General features: G+C 35.2%; 1 protein-coding gene across 3 annotated transcripts in view; it reads left to right on the forward strand.

The window, feature by feature from the left end:
* The window catches only part of SOX5 (SRY-box transcription factor 5), a 930694-nt gene that overhangs the window by 471496 nt on the left and 440429 nt on the right, over positions 1-18769 (forward strand). The window contains exon 1 of one of the 3 annotated variants that reach the window (XM_045829754.1): positions 8211-8321. The exons of the other annotated variants lie outside the window; for them this stretch is intronic. The gene's annotated coding sequence lies outside the window, so the exon portion shown is untranslated. Of the gene's footprint in view, positions 1-8210; positions 8322-18769 lie in introns of those variants that run through there. 3 annotated transcript variants of the gene reach the window in all.

The following is an 18769-nucleotide window of genomic DNA, read 5'->3' on the forward strand; positions in this document are numbered from 1 at the left end:
ATTAAGTTTAACTTTTTATAATAATTTATTAATTATATGCACTATCACAAGTCCATATTTTTGATTCAAGCCAAAGAAGGATATTTGAATTCCAATTATTTTAGTTTAAATTATTAAAAACACACTACAATTACAATATCATAGATATCAATAAGCTTTGTAAACCCTCCTTCCAGACAACTTGTGCTTTCTTTTAAAACCAAATTTGAATTCCAGCCCTAGATCACTTCATAGTGTCTCTGTAAATTGATAACATCTGGAAGGGGAAAAAAGTTCGCCTTTTAGCTCTTCAGAACAGATTCCATGTCAAGCCCGCCAGAAAATTTAGACCTGCTGCAAGCTTAACTTTTGCATCAGTACTTTTTTTTTATTCTTTCCTTGCCCACTCCTCCACTCTGGTTATACTCTCATTCTCCTCTCCTGCTCTTAAATGTGTCTATTACCCTCAGGCTTTGACCTTGGGCAGACTGTGAGCACAAAGTCATGTTATTTAGAGTGAAGTAACACCAGTAGTCAGGAAGGAACAATGTAGTTCAAGCCAGATAAAATAAATCTCTCATTTCCTGTCAAGGGACTGAGCCAAAAGCAATGATGAGAGACAGAGGGGGCAAACCGCACAACTCGAAACACAGACGCTGGGGATAGACACAACCACAGGCCTCCTTTGAATACAGACAACAAAACCAAAACAGCCAGAGTGACAGCAGACTCATAATAGCTGTGGAATAAACCAAAACATATAAAACAGAGGGGAATCTGTGCAACAACTTGGCCACAGAAAACATTCAGATTGTATGAGTAGGGAATCCTAAGAATAAGACTGAAACTTGGGGAGGGATTCCCCTGCACAGACCAGAGTTTCATAAACGCCGAAACACACCTGTGTGGCTGCCACTTTTAACCAAGTCAGCTTCAGAATGAAAATCATACCCACTGATTTCCCAGTATCTCTGGGCTGCACACTGAAATTTGAAAAGAGCCACAGGAAGGAACTGCCAAATTTAATTCAACGGATATACATAGTGGTTATCATTGTCCCCATCTGTAAGAAAGTTGACTTCTAAATGACTGCTGATTTAGTAAACAAATTCCATTAGTGCCTGCTAGCTACAGGTGCTGTTTAAAGTTATTTCAAATATTTAATCCCGCTAATCCTTAAAACAACCCTAAGAGGGAGGCATTGTTGTACTCGCATTTTATAGTTGAAAAGCCCGAGGCACTGAGAGGTGAAGGAACTTAACAGTCAGTGGCAGGTTAGGGCTATGGTCTCCATTGGATCCCAAGCAGCAGGGGTCCAGGGTCTTCTTTCTTAATTACTATGGTTTGCTGAATACATGGCCATACAATGCTCGCACGACAGTTTACAAATCTTAGTTGTTTGTAAGTCCTGCTCAGATTCTTTTGAAATCTACTATTTGTTTCAGAACCACAATGAAACTTCTGAATGCATATGCCAGACCCAGAGATATATAAAAAATAGTGAAAGCATGCTACATTCATTAACAATGCTGAGTATTTTACTTTTGTCCAGAGCTCTTCCAAGATGGTCAGGGACTGAGAGTTCATTCATTCATTTGTTCCTTCAAAAATGCTCATTATTGAGTGCATACTACACATTAGGCACTGTGATGGGTGATGGGATGGTCTCTTGGCTGACACATAGTCAATCAAGGAAGCATTTTATGTCTAATTAGGTACAGGAATAGTAAGTCAAGCAGATAGCAAACTTCTTAAGGGTGAATACTAGTCGTATTTAGACAGAGTCAGAAAAATTTTCAACTCAGAATGCAATGTTGTTTTAAGCTTTTCAATCAAACATTTTGAAGTTATCACAAAGAGACGGAAATCCCCTTTGCCCACTTCGTTCCATAATGACAGTGGACATACATACTTCAGAGAAAGAGCATGCCTCATTGAAAGAACATCTCTAAGAAGCATTAAAGTCTTTTTTAAAAGACTTTGTTTATTTATTTCTAGAGAGAGTAGAAGGGAGGGAGATAGAGAGGAAGAGGAACATCAGTGTGTGGTTGCCTATTGTGCACCCCCAACTTGGGAGCAAGCCCGCAACCCAGGCATTTTCCCTGATTGGAAATCAAACCTGCGGCCCTTTGGTTCACAGGCTGGCCCTCAATCCACTGAGCCACACTTGCCAGGGTGAAGCGTTAAAGTCTTAATCTGTAGTCTTCTGTGATCCTCCTTGCCCTTCCTAGACTAGAAAACATAGAAGTATTTTGGCTTTTAAAATACACATACTGTGCATAATTCTCTTGTTGCATATAACATATTATATTATACTACCTTTTAGATATAACAGAATTATACTATACTTACCTGCTAAACTAAGCTTCCTGAGTAAGGGCATTATGTTCTTCATCCTTGTTTTCTAGTACCTGTCATAGTACCTAGCATGTAAAAATTACTCAGTATCTGATTATTAAATGAATCAATGAATATATTTTGTGCACACATATAAATAAGAAGCATGTACATATACTTTTATATGTGTAATGTGCAAATTGTTGATTGTCCAACAAGGCAAATTGTGCTATTAAAGATAATGATTATTTCTTTTATAAAATAACAATACTATAATAGATAATTTATTTGAATGTTTACTATAGAAGGCCTAGTAACACTTGCTTGCATATTTCTAGGATGGATTATTTAATTCTTAAACTTAATCCATGAAGCATATATGCTTTGTTATAAGATACAATTGAAAGTGATATAAGTGATGGATCTCTTTACTTAAAAGGTTATATAATTAAATTTATTGTTACTTGTACTAGTGGAAAAGACATGAGAAGATAAAGATATTCTCCTCCCATTTCTAAAAAGTAATAAAGTAATCCCAAGTTTAAGAGGTAACTATAACCGGCCCTGGCTGGCGTAGCTCAGTGGATTGAGCGCGGGCTGCAAAACAAAGTGTCACAGGTTCGATTCCCAGTCAGGGCACATGCATGGGTTGCAGGCCATGGTCCCCATTAACCACACACTAATGTTTTTCACTTTCTTTCTCCTTCCCTTCCCTCTCTAAAAATAAATTTTAAAAAATAAAAATAAAATCTTAAAAAAAAGAGGTAACTATAACCTACATTTATATCTTTATTTCCAATTCTATCAAAACATCCATATTCACAAAGAAGAAAACTCATGTGGATCAGGAAAGATTTGCTTCAGGCAGTGTATGATTGTGTGAGGAAACCTGTGCATTGTTAAAATATGGAAAAGAAAGAAACGCCCCACAGTGGACTCTGGGGACCTTTGCTGTAGCTCCTGGATACAATCAGTAGGAAAATTCTATTCAATCAATCAAACGTATGTGGGTGGAGCAGAAGATAGTTCCAGTCGGGCCATGCTTTATTCTGAATCAGAAAGTTACAGTTCATAGACTTTGAAATTTGTTTTAAAAGGTAGGCATTTACATTTATTACATATTTAGTAATCTGTTCATATATTATGCATATACCGAATGCAGAGTATTTGAACAAAATGAGAAAATTAACTCAGACATTCTGAAAATTTTTTCTTGTTGTCCTCAGTACTTGCACATACAGGTGCCTGATAGATACTGGCTAGTCTTTCAATTTATTGACCTTTTAACCTCACTGCTTTGTCTTTTGTTGACAGAAAATGGGACTTGTGCTCAATCTAAACCAGGATGTTTCCTTTAAACAAAAACAATTACTGCCTTTCCACAGGAAATGTATGACCAGAAAATCTGTGGAGACAATTCGTCTCTTCTTTAGGTGGTTCGCAGTGGTGTGATCCTGAGGTCAGCTCTGACTCTGGTGAAGAGCAGTCGCCATCATGTTTATGTGATCCAACATTGGGTTATCTGTTCCTATTCCCCTGCATTAACACTCATATTTAGGATATGATGGATAAACTTGGATAAATATTACATAACACATTCTTTGAGGAACACGTTTGCTAAAGATTCCGTGTGCTTCCCAAAAATGGAAAATGAAATTATTGACAAACGAGGAATTACAAATGCCAGCACTATGCTGTTTCCATGAGTAAAAGATGAAATTCCAATTTAAAATATTCTCTGGTTGGGCCAATGATGACAACGGAAAGTACATTTAATTTGTGTAATTTTTTACCTTTCTTCGTGAGGAAATGCCCAATAAAATCAAATATCATGATCAAAACAGTTAAAAGGAAGTATTTTTTTACACAACATGCAACTTAACTGTAGATTTCACTGGGGCAGACTCCCATTGAGCAAATGGCACTAGGTATACTTTTTTAGAAGGGCAAATAATTTTTATGGATATGGAGAACATTTTAATTACATCATCTATAGAAATGCTAAGAAAGTCCAGTTAGACAACTTCAGAACAGAACAAGTTTAGTCAGGAAAACATATTCCAAAATTTTTTTTTAGCATAGCACACTTGATGTATTATTGAACTCTAGATTCTACTGTGAATATTAGGAAATATTCAAGAAATACAAAATTAAGATAAATACTGTATAATCTGTTTTATCCATTTTAATTGCTTTATAACTACCTTATACATATGATACCATAAAGGTACATACTGATATTATTATGCTAAAATTAAAGAATATTTATTAGAACTGACAATAATACTGTCTTCCTAAAACTTGAATTTTTCATTTATATGCCTTATGTGTGTTTGTGTTTTGTCCCTCATTTTTGTAATAACTGTTATTTGTCTCCAATTCTACACTAACTTGATTTCATGGTATTTGAAGACATATGAAAAAGGGTTAAATGCAGTGTTGGTCAATCACTTTAAAACCCAGGTGAAGTGCTCAGGACTGTATGTTGTGCATGGTAGATGTTAAATAAAAACATCCGTTATTCATTCAGGGCTCTGACAAGAGGACGTGGTGCTATGTGTATTGCACTTGATGCTCATTTTGAAATGCAGCTGTAAGCAACAGTGATAATTTATCGTTAACCCCTATATAGAATAAAGCAAATCTTACCCAAATCCATTAGTTTCTCATTTATCACAAAGACTTTCTGAAATTTAGGGGTAGTATTTTTAAAGATTTACTGACTATTTTTTATAGCCAAGTACAGAAATTTTTATCTAAGCATGTTATCTAATTTTCACTTAGGCATCTTGCTCTGTCTTGAGCTTGAGCAGCATTATTTGTTTTATGTGTATTTTAATTGTTATAAGGATCTTTCAACATTTTGTTCACCATTAGCCTCCTGTCAATGTGAACAGTTTGGGAAGTGATTTTCTTTTTCTTTCAGTGATAAATTCATAAGAATGGTTTAAGGACTGTAACATATGTAGTTATGGTAACACAGCTATGTATAGATAGAGATAGAGATGGTGGATAGAGATAGAGACATGGTCTTTAATCAAAGGAACTCCAATACTGTGACAACATTTCTTCAGCCCCAAATTGATTTCTCCCTCTGCCTTCTGAATCCAGGAATTTGACATTTTTTCTTGATATCTCTAGAAAGCAGTTTTCTGGAGTTTTGTATTTCAGTATTCTCATCTTGACAAATATTTTCATTGTTTAGGATAGAAGGGCTGAAAGTGCACACATACCTAAGATAGGTGTTGCTCAGTTAACAAGTACTTAGGGAGTCTTCTGGTACACAAAGCTCCTCAGGATTCAGAAGCTAGGGAAACCCCCCTTATATGGACCCTCAGGACAATTAAAATTAATATTCATCATTGTGCAGCTCTGGTTCCTTTACAGATACAAAGGTTTTCCTAGATGCCCAGGTTTTCTAATTTAAGAAGTATTCGTATACTTTCATGACTGATAATTGTGAAATATTCTTTAGAGTTATACTTAATTTATTAAATGTTTGGTATCATTTACAAAGATTTTTTCCCCAATGACGAGTATTCCAAACAGTTAAAGGAATTTTTAATAAGTATTACAAACTTATAGCTCAGTTAAGTATTTAATACATGTGAGAGAATATCAAAAACGTGTGTGTGTTTTTTTTGAGTTATCAGTAAATATTCATGTAGATTATGAGCAACCGAGGGACATAATGTCTTCTGACAATATAATAATCTTGCTACAATTACATCCTTGCTGACATGTGCAAGTATTTACAAGGAATTTATGTTTGATAAACTTGGTATCTTTTTTCTTGACAAAGTTTTATCACAAGCCCTTTTATAGTATAGAAATTAAAGATTCAAGATTGTTAAGTAATTTGTCTATGGTCATGCAGTAAGAACGTTAGGACCGTGGGTATTTTCAACTTCAATTTCTGTTTATTTTTCTAAGTCTAACGATAAAGAAGTAATATTTAGAACTAAATTTTATCCATGTACTTGTCCATTAGATTTGTCTCATAATATATCCATAGTTATATATTAAACACCCACCATACAGTTATCACAGTGGTAGGTTTCAAACATACAGAAACCATTTTATCTTCCTGGAAAAAATATCACTAACATAACTGAACCAGGGCGATGCTAGAGATTTGCCTGTTTGATCCCATTTGCCTGAATTAAATTTTTATTGAAAACATTGGTATGTCTACCTAGTTCCCATAAGATGAAGATGAGCAAGGTTAGGAAACAAGCGTTTGCTTCCACTGTAGTTTAGCTTCCTCCTGGGCTACTTCAGGTTGGACAAAAAAGACAGCTGATAAAAGTTTCTTGATTAAATGAATGGATTTTCTATTGGCATTTTAATTAGGTATATTTCATACATTATCCTCCTTGATTTATGTCTGTAGAAAAAATATACAAGATTTAAAAGGATTAGGAGAAATTAATATGTATGTATTGTGGGATTTAGATAAAATTTTCATTGATCTGAAAGTGGTGAGATTACTCTATCATCATTATTATATCTAGAAAAATATTTTACCATTTTTACAAGTATTTCACTGTTAGCTACCTTAAGTGTATATCTTTTCTCTTTTTTATTAAATATAAACCATATCCTATGTGTTAATATATAAATAAGAATATTTTATTTTTAATTGACATTTTTAGTTGCAGCAGTCTTGCCAAGTTTTTTTTCCCCTATAATCAATGAATCCAAGAATAGCCTTTGCTTCAAACTCAACTCAATATTACCTATCCAGTGTTGACTTTAATGAGACCTTGAACAGTCACCACCACACAATATACTTTAATTTTAAAAGCTATTTGTTTTGGCTTGTTTTAGTCTAGCAATTGAGAAATTATTTAGTCATAGCCAATCATACTTAGACACAGGAAAAAACCATCAAATTATCGTTGTTTTTTTTTTAATGTCCATGATTTTTCGGGAGACTTCATTACTTCTGGGGATATAAGTGACTCACATGTGTTGCGAAAACTCAGTTTCCATGATTGCTCATTTTTTTTGACTTTAGTGTTTACCATTAGAAATGGTATTTTATCCCGCCAGGGATGTGAGAAAGGAGAAGAGCCCCTAAAGTCTATTTCCTGATAAAACTTAGGTTAAATACTCTATGCAATAAGTACAGGTAATTTTTCTTATTTTGAAGCTAGGAATAAGAAGAAAATAAAATGAATAAACTAGCTTTTAAAGGCCAGTTTAATTGTGAGAACAATAATTTATAATTTTTAAGAACAATAATAATAATTTTTGATTTTTAATTAGTATATCCACATAAAAATCATGGGAAGTTCTGCAACTTAGTGGAAGCTGATGTTATTGATACACATCTGTAAACAGGACTGGGGGTTATAAATATTGATGAAAATATTATAGCTTAGAAGACTCAGAAATAGTGGACAAACCAATTTTCCTTCATTCTCCAGCACAAGCCATACAAGAGTGAATAGTACAAATCTGACTTATTTTCACTTAGGCTTCAAATCTAAAATACATAATTTCCCACCATGGGTACTGAATCAAAACATCTTTTGCCTTTTTTTTTCCTTTACTTGAGTTACACTGGGCTCTACCTGGATCTCTTTACTCTTTTGAACAAATACAAAGCAAAGTGGAGGTTGAAGTCCCAATTATGTCAACAGGCCTTATAAATGTGGCAATCTTTGGTTGCGTAATTACTTTGTTTCACAAAGGTAAGAGCCCCCATTAGGATTTTTGGATCTGACAGTGGAACTCCGCAAGTCACATGTCACAGGACTGTGGTGAAATGCTGCTCTGTGGGTCACCGAGAATCACGGCAGAGCAATTCCCTCTTGAGTTGGTCTCTGGAGTTAGTATTGTCACTGCTCCAGAAGGTAACAGGAAAGCCTGGGTGGGGTGAGTGTTCAGGACCACTGACTTCCAAGTCCTTGCCACTGACAGAGCTTCCTGGGAACTCAAGGCACATGTTTTGCTGTGAAGAAACCTTCACATCCACATGGTTTCTGGCTGAAAGAAAGGTTTACTCAGTGACTCATTTATATCTATCTTCCTCTGTTAATTTTGGTAGAGTTTTGTTTGTGTTTCTACAAACTGTATGATTAAAGCTCTCTAAACATGAAGAAAATTTACAAAGTAGGTTTTTCCTATTTTAAATCTTCATTTCTGTTCTTTTCTCCTTGTGCATCTTTTTTTTTTTTTTTTTGAGGGAAAGAAAGAAATGACTGGGTTTAGATGGCATCCTAAAAGTATTTACGACATGCATGATTCTTTATGCATTTAACAGTCAAGTTTGTGTTACTACTTTTACCAGCGTTCTGTGTAAAAAAGTTTGCAGTAGATCCAATATTATTACTATTATTAAGTGTACATTTAAAACTATAGCACGTAGTACCATTAAAGTGGAGAGGTAGTGTTGGAAATTGCTAGACAGACACCAATTAGTCTCTATTTTGAGGAAATATTTTAGTAGAGATGAATAAATAATTCTTGTAGCTATAGATAAGTACAAGTACACATTTATAAGATGTAACATCTTTTCATAAAATTTTATATTTAGCTTTTGGAATAGAAATAAGTTGAAGATGAATATTTTGAAAATTTAGAACTAAATATCATTAAATTATATATTTCATCATATACTTCTCACTGCATTTTATATTTGCCAGCCTCCTTGACACTCCCCTGGTATAATTATGATCGTGAATTAAAATTTTTTAAGTTATTATAGGAACAAGGTAGCTCCCTCTTTTTCTGAACTCAGGGAGCTCTTTTAGCTGTAGCGGATCCATGCTAAGTTTTTATACCCTGATTCACAGAGTTATTGATTAAATTCATGAAATGGTGTTACCTTCTATATATGGGAATTTCACTTGTGCTGTGAATGGCCATGCCAAGAAACAGACTGAGATGGTTCATCTGTAGAGAGCAGCCTGCCTACTTCGTCAGGGTTCACTCTTTTGCTGTCTATATGTCTGCTCTGTGCACGTGTATTCATGTTATTTATTTGAATTGTCCTGAGTGCATACTTGAATAGCTTGCAAGGGTCAAAGAGAGTTCAAATGATAGAAAAATGGTTTGTTTTCTCCCTGCCCCTCCCCCCTATTGCTAAGGCTAACTGATGAAGAGTGCAGGCAGTGGCCTACAATTTAAAGAGACAACCTTGTTCATTTGGAACGTGTGAGTGCCATTCTTGTGAAATACTGTATATAGTAATTCACAAGAGGGTGACTTTTTTATTGCTTTTACATTGATAACATGCCTTGTAAAGACTTACAGTTATTCTGCTGAATTTAAGAGAGATAAGAATGGAATGTGTGTGCTAATTTAAACATCTGTACATACACTAAAAGAATCCTTTATCAAGAAATCAGATCCCTTTATGTGTTTACCAGTTTTAAGTAACTTTTAAAGTTGTTATCCAATACGTGACTACTTTATTACTTTACTCAGTTTTCCTCCTGCTGCCTTCCTGAAATATTGAGAGAAGGTCTCTGATCATAATATATATCACCAACTCTTTGGTTTATAAAAATGAATTTGAATCACACTTGGAAGCAGTTCGACTCACCGCAGCTGCAGCAGGTTGCAGAGCAAACCTTAGCAGTACAAGGACTGAGAGGAGTTGTCAACCAAAACAGGGGAGTGGCTTACTGGGCACTGAATTTTTTACACAGCTTATAATTCACTTCAATAAAAACATAATGCCCACATATAAAGTGACTGGTGAATGTAAATATACCGATGGACTCAGTGCTTAAGAGAGAGGCCCGAGCAATCCTGGTCGGTTACCTCGCAGATTAACCCTGTCCGTGTGCCTTCGCAGTATTTAATTATTTGGTGAGGTACACTGGAAGCATTTGAGAGTTTGAGTGCCCAAAGCTGTTAAGTAAGTGTAGTGTTGGAATGTTTAATGGCATTAATTATCATTGAGATGTGGAACTACCCTCCTTAAGACCCAGGAGGCAATGACTCACTGGGTTGTCATTAACTGTCGTTGTTGCTAGTAAAGTCAACTTCCTATTCGTAAAAATAAAGAAAAATAATGGTGAAAAGTATGTCATTCTATAATACAGTGTTTGTGTTTCTAACTAACTTATTCTGTATTTTAGAATTCTGTTGACGTTTGGAAATGTTGATACATGTCAATATTTTCATGATACAGTTAAAGCAACTAAAAAAAGCTGTGTGTTGTGTTTGTGTGTGTGTACATTTTCCTTTCACTAAGGTTATCCTGGCATGTTAAAAAAAACTTTCAAAAGATCGGCAGAGGAGTTTTGTTTTTGTTTTAATTTGATCTGAGAGGAACAGAGATGGGTCTGGAAGGACGACTGCCTAGGGATGCGAGCCGAGCACGGCCTGCCCAGAGCAAAGCATCCTCCCCTCTGGGGGTGAGGGCCCTTTGGTTCAACCCTGTGCTTTGGGGATGGTGAGGGAAGGCAGTGACAGAAGTAGTTGTAGAAATTTCACTTCTATAAACTTAAAATATTTTCAATTATATGTAGTGAGGGAGAGGTTTTTCTCTCTTTTATCAGTAACTTACTTACATGTAAGTGCCAGATGAGTTGAAAGACTGCACTTGATGTTTCTAACCTAATATGCTTATCACCTTTTATTTGCGGCCACTACTCCTGGATGTGTGGGCGTAGTTTTGGTTTCTGTTAAAAGAAGAAAAACTATTTCCGTAGCTTTCTTCTATGATTTTTTTTTATTGCTATGTTTCTTCAGTTTAGAGATGCTTATACATTGTAATAACTTCAAAGGATCGTATAGAAAAGCAGTTTCTTTGTGATTTAAAATTTTTATTTGTAAATGTTTATTTTTTAACTGTTTATAGGCATACGGGTTTGTGTGCTGACTGTGTGTACATGATTTATATGATAGGCTGAAATGAAAACTGTGGTTATCATTTGTTGGCTAAATGCATATCGTAAGACCCCAATTGGTAAAATTTTAAACAATAAGATGTCACTAAGATGAGGTTTAAGTACCAGTTGCCAAAAATAATTATATTGAGTTTTCTTCCCTGAGAGTCACTCTCGCAGACTGTTGTTGCCATCTTTTAGTATTTATTGAGAACTCATAATTTTGTAGATACAGAAAAAAGCATTGGAAAGAAATGACTGTGACTTCAGACAGAAATGTAAAACAGGATTTGGGAGACTTTGTGCGCTTACATGGTCAGGAGATGCTGGGCTTTAGCATTCTGTTTCATGTGGAGACCCACAGTTAATATGGTCCTTGTTGAAACTTAAAACAGCTCTATTAGTACCTTGATTGAGAAGGGGGAAGAGGCCTAGGGTAAACAAAAGTGTGCGTTTTCAAGCAGCTTAATTGTATGCAGTACATTTGCTTCCGCAGTTCCCTCTAATCCATCAAATAGGTAAACACCCAAATTTATTTTATTGAAGTAGATAAAATTGTTAGGTGAATATAACAGTGGGCCAGAAGGGGAAATGGCATCTGTTTAACAATTCTCTATTGTTCAAAGGATCCTAGAAGTTCTGTTGCTGGCCTGTCGCATTCAATAATGCTAGGTAAACTGCTGCTTGGAGAAAAGGAAGGAGGGAACTCGGAAAGGATTTGCTTACACCTTTTTTTCCAAAAATTCCTTTGGAGTGGTGGTGATGAGAGTCTCAGGGCAGAGGAGAGTTCTGTTTTGCGATGTGAAAGAGTTCTTGGTTCTCCTTCACCCCCATTCCTGTCTTTGACTTTGGTACTGCCCAGGAAAGCACGTGGCAGTCGGAACTAATTGTAACTCACTCAGGAAGGTCTTCATTAGCGCCACCACACATGGTTACCAGATGTGCTGAGAGGCAAGGGTGAGGTGGGCGAAGCCGGTGAGGCATCCAGAGAGGGGAGAGAAACCAGTAGCGTCATTTCAAATTTAATAATCTGCCTTTTGTTTCTCAGTGTATTGTGTTAGAGAAATGAGAAGGGAGTTTGGAAGAATGAAATACCTTTTCATTCACTCATTCTCTTGAAGCTGAACAGGATTCTTTGATTCTTTAAAATAATCATAACTCTGTGACTATCAGCATGTTGGAAATGCTTCACTTTCTCCATCAGGGTAAATGAAAATTACCTGGATTTTCAAAGAGTTATGTTTTTCTAATAGCTGAGATTGATGGTCCTAAATTTAGGGTCTCTGAATAGAGACTGGACTTTAAAATCTGTATATGAGTTGTAAAAACATTTATCTGCAAATTGTAAATCCCAACTAAGCATCCTTGAAAACAAGGGGACAAGGTTCACATCTCCCAATTCCAATCCAAACTGGGTATAGAGTGAGGTGGCACTCTATCTGTCTTTTACACAACTAGGCTACATTTGGTAGGAAAAAGGTACTGATTGCAGACCCTTGAGACTAAATATTTTATTTGTATGACTTACAAGTAAATTCCCTGGAAATTTGGATTTATTCCTACTCACCATGTTCCACAAGATATTAAATGAAGTCCTAAGAAATGCTATTATTTCTGAAAATGCTAGTCACTATTTTCTCATTTACTGTGTACTTATGTCTATAGATGTAGATTATTTTGGAAAGCCAGTGAGAACTATTCCATCTAGATGAAACCTCTGGTTTTCAAAATGGAACATTTTGACACTGAAGAAAATTGTGGTTTAAAATGACATCACAATTTGGATTCTCATAAAAGCATAGAGACTTTAACTATTATTTATTTAGTGCCTGGATTGATAATTTTTTAAAATAATTTCACTTTGTATTGATCTTAGAGTTTCAAAGCACTTTTTAAAGTCAGACATCAAAAATCTTGAATAAATAATTTATACAAATCTTGAATTTTACAACTGAAAATTTCAAGACTGGCTAGGTATTTTATGAGCAATTTTATGGCAGTGCTTTTTGGGTGATCTTTTATTATTTCCAATCCTGCAGTAAAATCATAAAGACATTTGGGAAAAAATAAATTAGAAACATTACTTCAGCTGGCTTTGGGAAAATGTGGTTTAGATTCATTTTCTATTTAGATAAAAAAAACAGTGATTTTTAACCTGTTTGGTATCATGGAATCATTTGAAATTTTGATAAAGTCTATAGACCTTTTCACAAATGTAATTTAGGATCTTCCCAAATTCAGCATCCAGTTTGAGAGTTCACATTTTAGAGCCTTTCATACTTCCCCCACCGAGAAAACTCTCACAAAATTCAAATGTAACAAAGTATGAAATATATGACCTGTTTGCTGTATTTAGTCCTAATAAGTGGTAGAAGAGGATATAGTCTGAAAATTTAAATGAAATGTTCTGTTTAAAAAATGTTCAGTTGCTACTGTTAGAAAGAGGTGTACCTGTGTTTAGTTTCCTTAGTTAAATTTTAAATTTCTTTCATACAGGAATCATGCTTTCTCTTTCACTTAGACTTCCCAAAGAATTTAGTACGACTTTACCCATCCACTACTCACCTGGCATGGTCTTATTGAATGAACGAACAAATGAATGAATGAATGAATGAATGAACAGATGAACAAATGAACAAATGAGTTAATTTTAAGTGTCATTTGTTGGTAGCTGCTACAGTTAACAGCAGGAAATGCTAGCACACTGATCTAATTCCTCATACAAAATTTGCTATTAAAAATGTCACCTATATTTGCATTTTTAAAAATTGAACAAGAAAAATATATTCAATGTTAAATTTCTAGTGTATTAAAGTTTTGCTATAACAATACTTTACTGGTTATGCTAGATGATTTTATTATAGGTAAACTTTTTAAAAGTACTAGTATTTGCAGGAACTAAGTTCTTTTAAATACTATCTAAAAATGCAGGTTTTAATGGATTTTCAATGTCATAATGGTATATGACAAAAGCTGATATTTATAACGTTATCTATTTTTGTTCACCACTGTGGCTTATTTTGCGCTGACTGTGGTTATTTTTTAGAAAGTCAAATAATGTCAAAAGATTGATGTTTATATAATATTAGCTATTACTCTAATTTTTCCCATAATTTAGTAGCCCCAGTATTATAAGTGGCTAAATCAAAACTATCTACTATATTTGTTGATTTTTGTCCAGTTCTCCTCTTACCACTCTAAATACTTTAATTTGGGCCTCCTTATATCTTAGTAACAGTAACAGCACTTAAATAATATCTTTGCCCCCAGCTTAGATTCAATATTTCCCTTGTTATGATCCTTCGGAAACATGGATTTCACTCTGCCAAGGGTATTTAAAAGCACTTCTAGTTCCTCGTTACCGCTGAATAAAGTCAAGAAAGCCTAGCTGTCACCATAGTTCTTTATAACATGGCCCCTGCCTCAGTTCGTGGAGCTCTCCAGCTATACTGAGTTACACTGAGGCTTTTTCTCTTTTGGTGTGCTATGTGTCAGTTATTCCAATTTCTCAAGATGCATAGAAATGGAGCATTATATAGTATTTTAGGGGTTAGTGCAGTCAGAGTACCAAGATAATAATTTATAAATGACTTTTAAGAAGACTAGTAATTTGGAAGTTAGAAACTAGCCTACATCAGAAAGTCATACTCTGAGGAGCATATTTTTGTTCGTGAACTAGGCAAAAATTACCACGATTTGTGTTCTACAGAGTTGGCATTACACAGCCATGTAGAGCATGGACTCCAGAACGAGACTGACTCAATTCACACCTCAGCCCCTTCCTTTACCTGCACTATAAGGAGGCATATGACTTCACCCTCCTGGGCTTCAATGTCCCATCCATAAAACAAAGGTGAAAACACCTACTTCCCTTGTGTGAATACATATACAGAAATTAGAACAAAACCTGGCACATGTGAAGCGCAGCATAGATGTGATAAGTTTGAACCATCAATATTTCTTATTGATTATCTATTTAAATAAAACAAATTTATCTTCAAATACTATATTTTGAAATCTTACAAGGGTTCTTTCTTTATTTCTTCTTCATTCAGGAACTTTAAGAAAGCATAGAAACTTAAAAGAAAAATAATATTTGAAGTAAATGGTCAATGTTTTGAAAAAATATAAATGCAATTAAGAGCTCACCCCAATCAATGAAGGATTCATTGGTCAGGCAAAGCTGGGCAAATGGAGTTTTATATATACAAATATAAATATTGGGAAAGTTTTAGAAGTTGGTAAATACCCCATTAAGGTATGTTTAACTCTTGTATAAAACTGCTGAAGAGATCTCAATTTTAAAGTAAGTATGAAAAATTGCTAAAAAGCATAAAATGCAAAGCAATATGAATTTGTTATTACAAATGTTATTGTTTGGGAGGAAAAACTGTATTTTAAATTTTCTTTCTGTGTCTCTATGTATGAATGTATTCCCACCATCATTATTTCTTATTAAAATAAAATATGCTTATTTATTTAAAAAATATGACTGGTTTTGCTCCTAAGTAGCATGAACTTATTTGTTAATTTAGGTTCTTAACATTCTTTTTTTTGGATAAAGTGCCCCTTCAATTATTTGTTTTCAGAAATTTTATATATATATATATATATATATATATATATATATATATATCCAACTGACTAAGTAGTAAGTAGATGTTTACTGCTAATTAGTGTATGGCTTGAATTGTAATTATGTCATCCAAAGGGACTTACAAATATAGTCTAGTTAAAATGTGATTCAATCTTCAATCATTCACAGAGGCATACATTCATTATTATTCATTTAGTGCTCTCTGGTTTGAGCTCTAAATGTAATCCAAGAAAAGATGGAGGGATTTTACTTTTATTGTCATGATTTAATATAGCAGATCCTTTAGTTATCATGCTATACTAATCCAGGGATTGTTGCAACTTCCTAGAGCCTGTTATTTGGTTTTTAAATAGTCTGTTTATTGTTCCAACATAGCAGCATGTAAATACAAGAGGTTAGTGGAACATGCCACATCTCATTATGAGACAATCAGCATATATTTTTCTAACTGTCCACCTTTTAGTTTAACTTTAGGCAAAGCTTCATTTCAGCTATTTGATATATTACTACTTTAAAACTCTTATTCATGGCTCTTATTAATTTATATTATAAAGAAACTACCAACTACATTCATCCAACTAAATTAATTCAGCAAGTCCTTGCTGTGTGACAGGCATTGTGCTAAGTGCTAGGATTTTTGCACTGAATAGGGCAGTTGTGATCTCCTGCCTCCAGGGATCTTATAGCTGATATGGTCATTTTTAAAATGCTATAATTAAGAAAGTGTTGACTGCTGCAATAGTTTTGGCTGCACAGTTTGCCTAAGAGGAAAGTGTCATAACTTAGGCAACCAGAGAAGCTCCTCCCATCCACAAAGGACAGAAATCATAGGTGCATTTTTTAAGGTCCAGAGTGAGAGAAAGCATGATGGACTCAAGGAGCTACAAGGTTAGAAACATGAGGTAGTGAAGAGATACAGTTAACAGGAACCATACTGGGAGGGCCCTGGAAGCCTATTAAAAATATGGACTTTCCTTAGAATTTTGGTGGTAATGGAAAATACTTGTTGTGATTGGATTGGCACTTTCAAAAGTTGAGTTCAGCTATAAGAGCAGAACAAGACTGGAAGCAGGGAGATGTGTGAGCAGTGCACATTAGTGGGCCAGGGAAGAGTTTATGGTAACCTAAAAAGGCACAGCTAAGTTCTTTGTTTTTTTATTGTTATTCTATTACAGTTGTCCCAATTTTCCCCTGTTGATCTCCCCTCCCACAGTCAATGCCCACCTTGTCCATGTCCGTGGATCATTTTTGCCTGTTCATTGACTAGACCCTTTCCCCCCTCTAAGTTCTAACATTAGGTGACTTGCAGGCAGGAAGATGATTTTGATTGATGGAAGAGGGGTCACATGGTGAAGGGTGTTCTCTATGAGGGCCTCTGTATGTGTGTCCATCTTGCTTCCACAATGCCCTCCTTATGACTTTTCATCTTGGTCTTAAAAATATATCATGCTGTATTACCTTCAGATAGCAACTTGAATAACCTTTCCACAGAAAGAAGACTGCTTTTAGCAAGCATGTTGAGGGGGTGTCCTCATCCCTGATGACCATTTTATCTCGCTGTGCTTCCACCCCAAGTAGAGTGCTGTAACAATGGCATCCAAGTTGAGAGATGTACAGGAGGGTGGATTAATAGGATCTAATCTTTTCCCAGATGTTTGGGATTATTCCTAAATTTCTAGCTGTGGGGTTTCAGCAAATGGTGGTTTTATTTAGAAAATGTTGAGAAGGAGCCGAGGTAGATAATGAATTTAATTTTAAACATTCTGAATTTTGGGTGCCTGCAAAGCATCCAAGTGACATTGTGGAAGGTGGCAGAGTATTGTAGTCTGGAGTTGAATGAGCAGTGTTCTTTTTTGTGTGGATGGTGCTTGAAGTCATAGTCAATAACACATAAAGTACACAAAGAAGAAGGATCACAAGGAATTGCAAAAGTGAAGGGTCTTGCCCAGTAGGCTGGAATGTCAGAAACAAAAGGAGAAGATGTGTTTTGAGGAAATAGGAACATTGAGTAATTACAGACTTACTCTGGAATTAAGCAAGAGGAGGGATATGTGAATGAGTGTCTGCTAGTCCTAGTTATGTGAATGAAGAGTTTCAGTGGGTTAACATGTACTAAGTAGTGAATCAAAGGCCATTTTGAGAGGGGTTTTGTTTTTTGTTTTTTGTTTTGCTATGAAGAACCCATATTAAGCAATACGACAATAACTATACCAATATAATATAAAGCTTTATGGGTTCACCTGGCTTTCAGATTAACTTTTAAAGTTTACTTATGTATAAATCTTACTTAATGCTCCATTACTGCTGTGGCCTAGGGTTTTATATTCACAGTTGCTGCAAACTCTTTGGAGCCTGGTGTGAGTTTGTGATGGTGATACATCATTCCCTTGGTGGTTTCCTCTTCTCAGAGTGGATGAGATTACATTAACTCTGTTGCAGATGTGCAGTGGAGAACTTTCACAAAATCTTTGCACAAAATTTAACACCCAATGCCAAGTTAACAGCTTTTCTAGAGTTAAGGCTTTGTCGATTCTACCCACAGTATGGGAACTTCCCAGCCACTGTCTATTATAATCAAAGATTTTGGTTGGGGGAGAGTAAGGTTTTTTTCTTTAGGCTTCTTTCTTTTGAGATAAGAAATCTTTTATACTCAGAACTCGTAAGGCAGAGTTGGAGCAATTCTTTGCATGTTAGGATGGTGTGTCTCCTGTAGTCCAGGAACTATCATTGAAAACTTCCCTCCCATGGCCACTCTAAGTCATTCCTTCAGGAAAGTAAAGAGCCATACTTCCAACACAAAATTTAGTCTTCCTTTGCTTCCTCTTTCATTATGCTCATCCTAAATATCATGGGATATTTTGCTTGCTTCTTACTGTTTTTTAAGAGTGTAGCTATGTTGAATGTAACTGACTCTGATCCCAGCTCCTGAAGTCCGCAGCATCATGGATGTGATGAGACAAATTCACACTGACTACCGAGTCCTATGGAGGAAAAGGGACATCGCAGC

The sequence above is a fragment of the Phyllostomus hastatus genome, unplaced genomic scaffold, assembly GCF_019186645.2.
Source record: "Phyllostomus hastatus isolate PE091 unplaced genomic scaffold, TTU_PhHast_1.1 phas_scaffold_93, whole genome shotgun sequence".
NCBI lineage: Eukaryota > Metazoa > Chordata > Mammalia > Chiroptera > Phyllostomidae > Phyllostomus > Phyllostomus hastatus.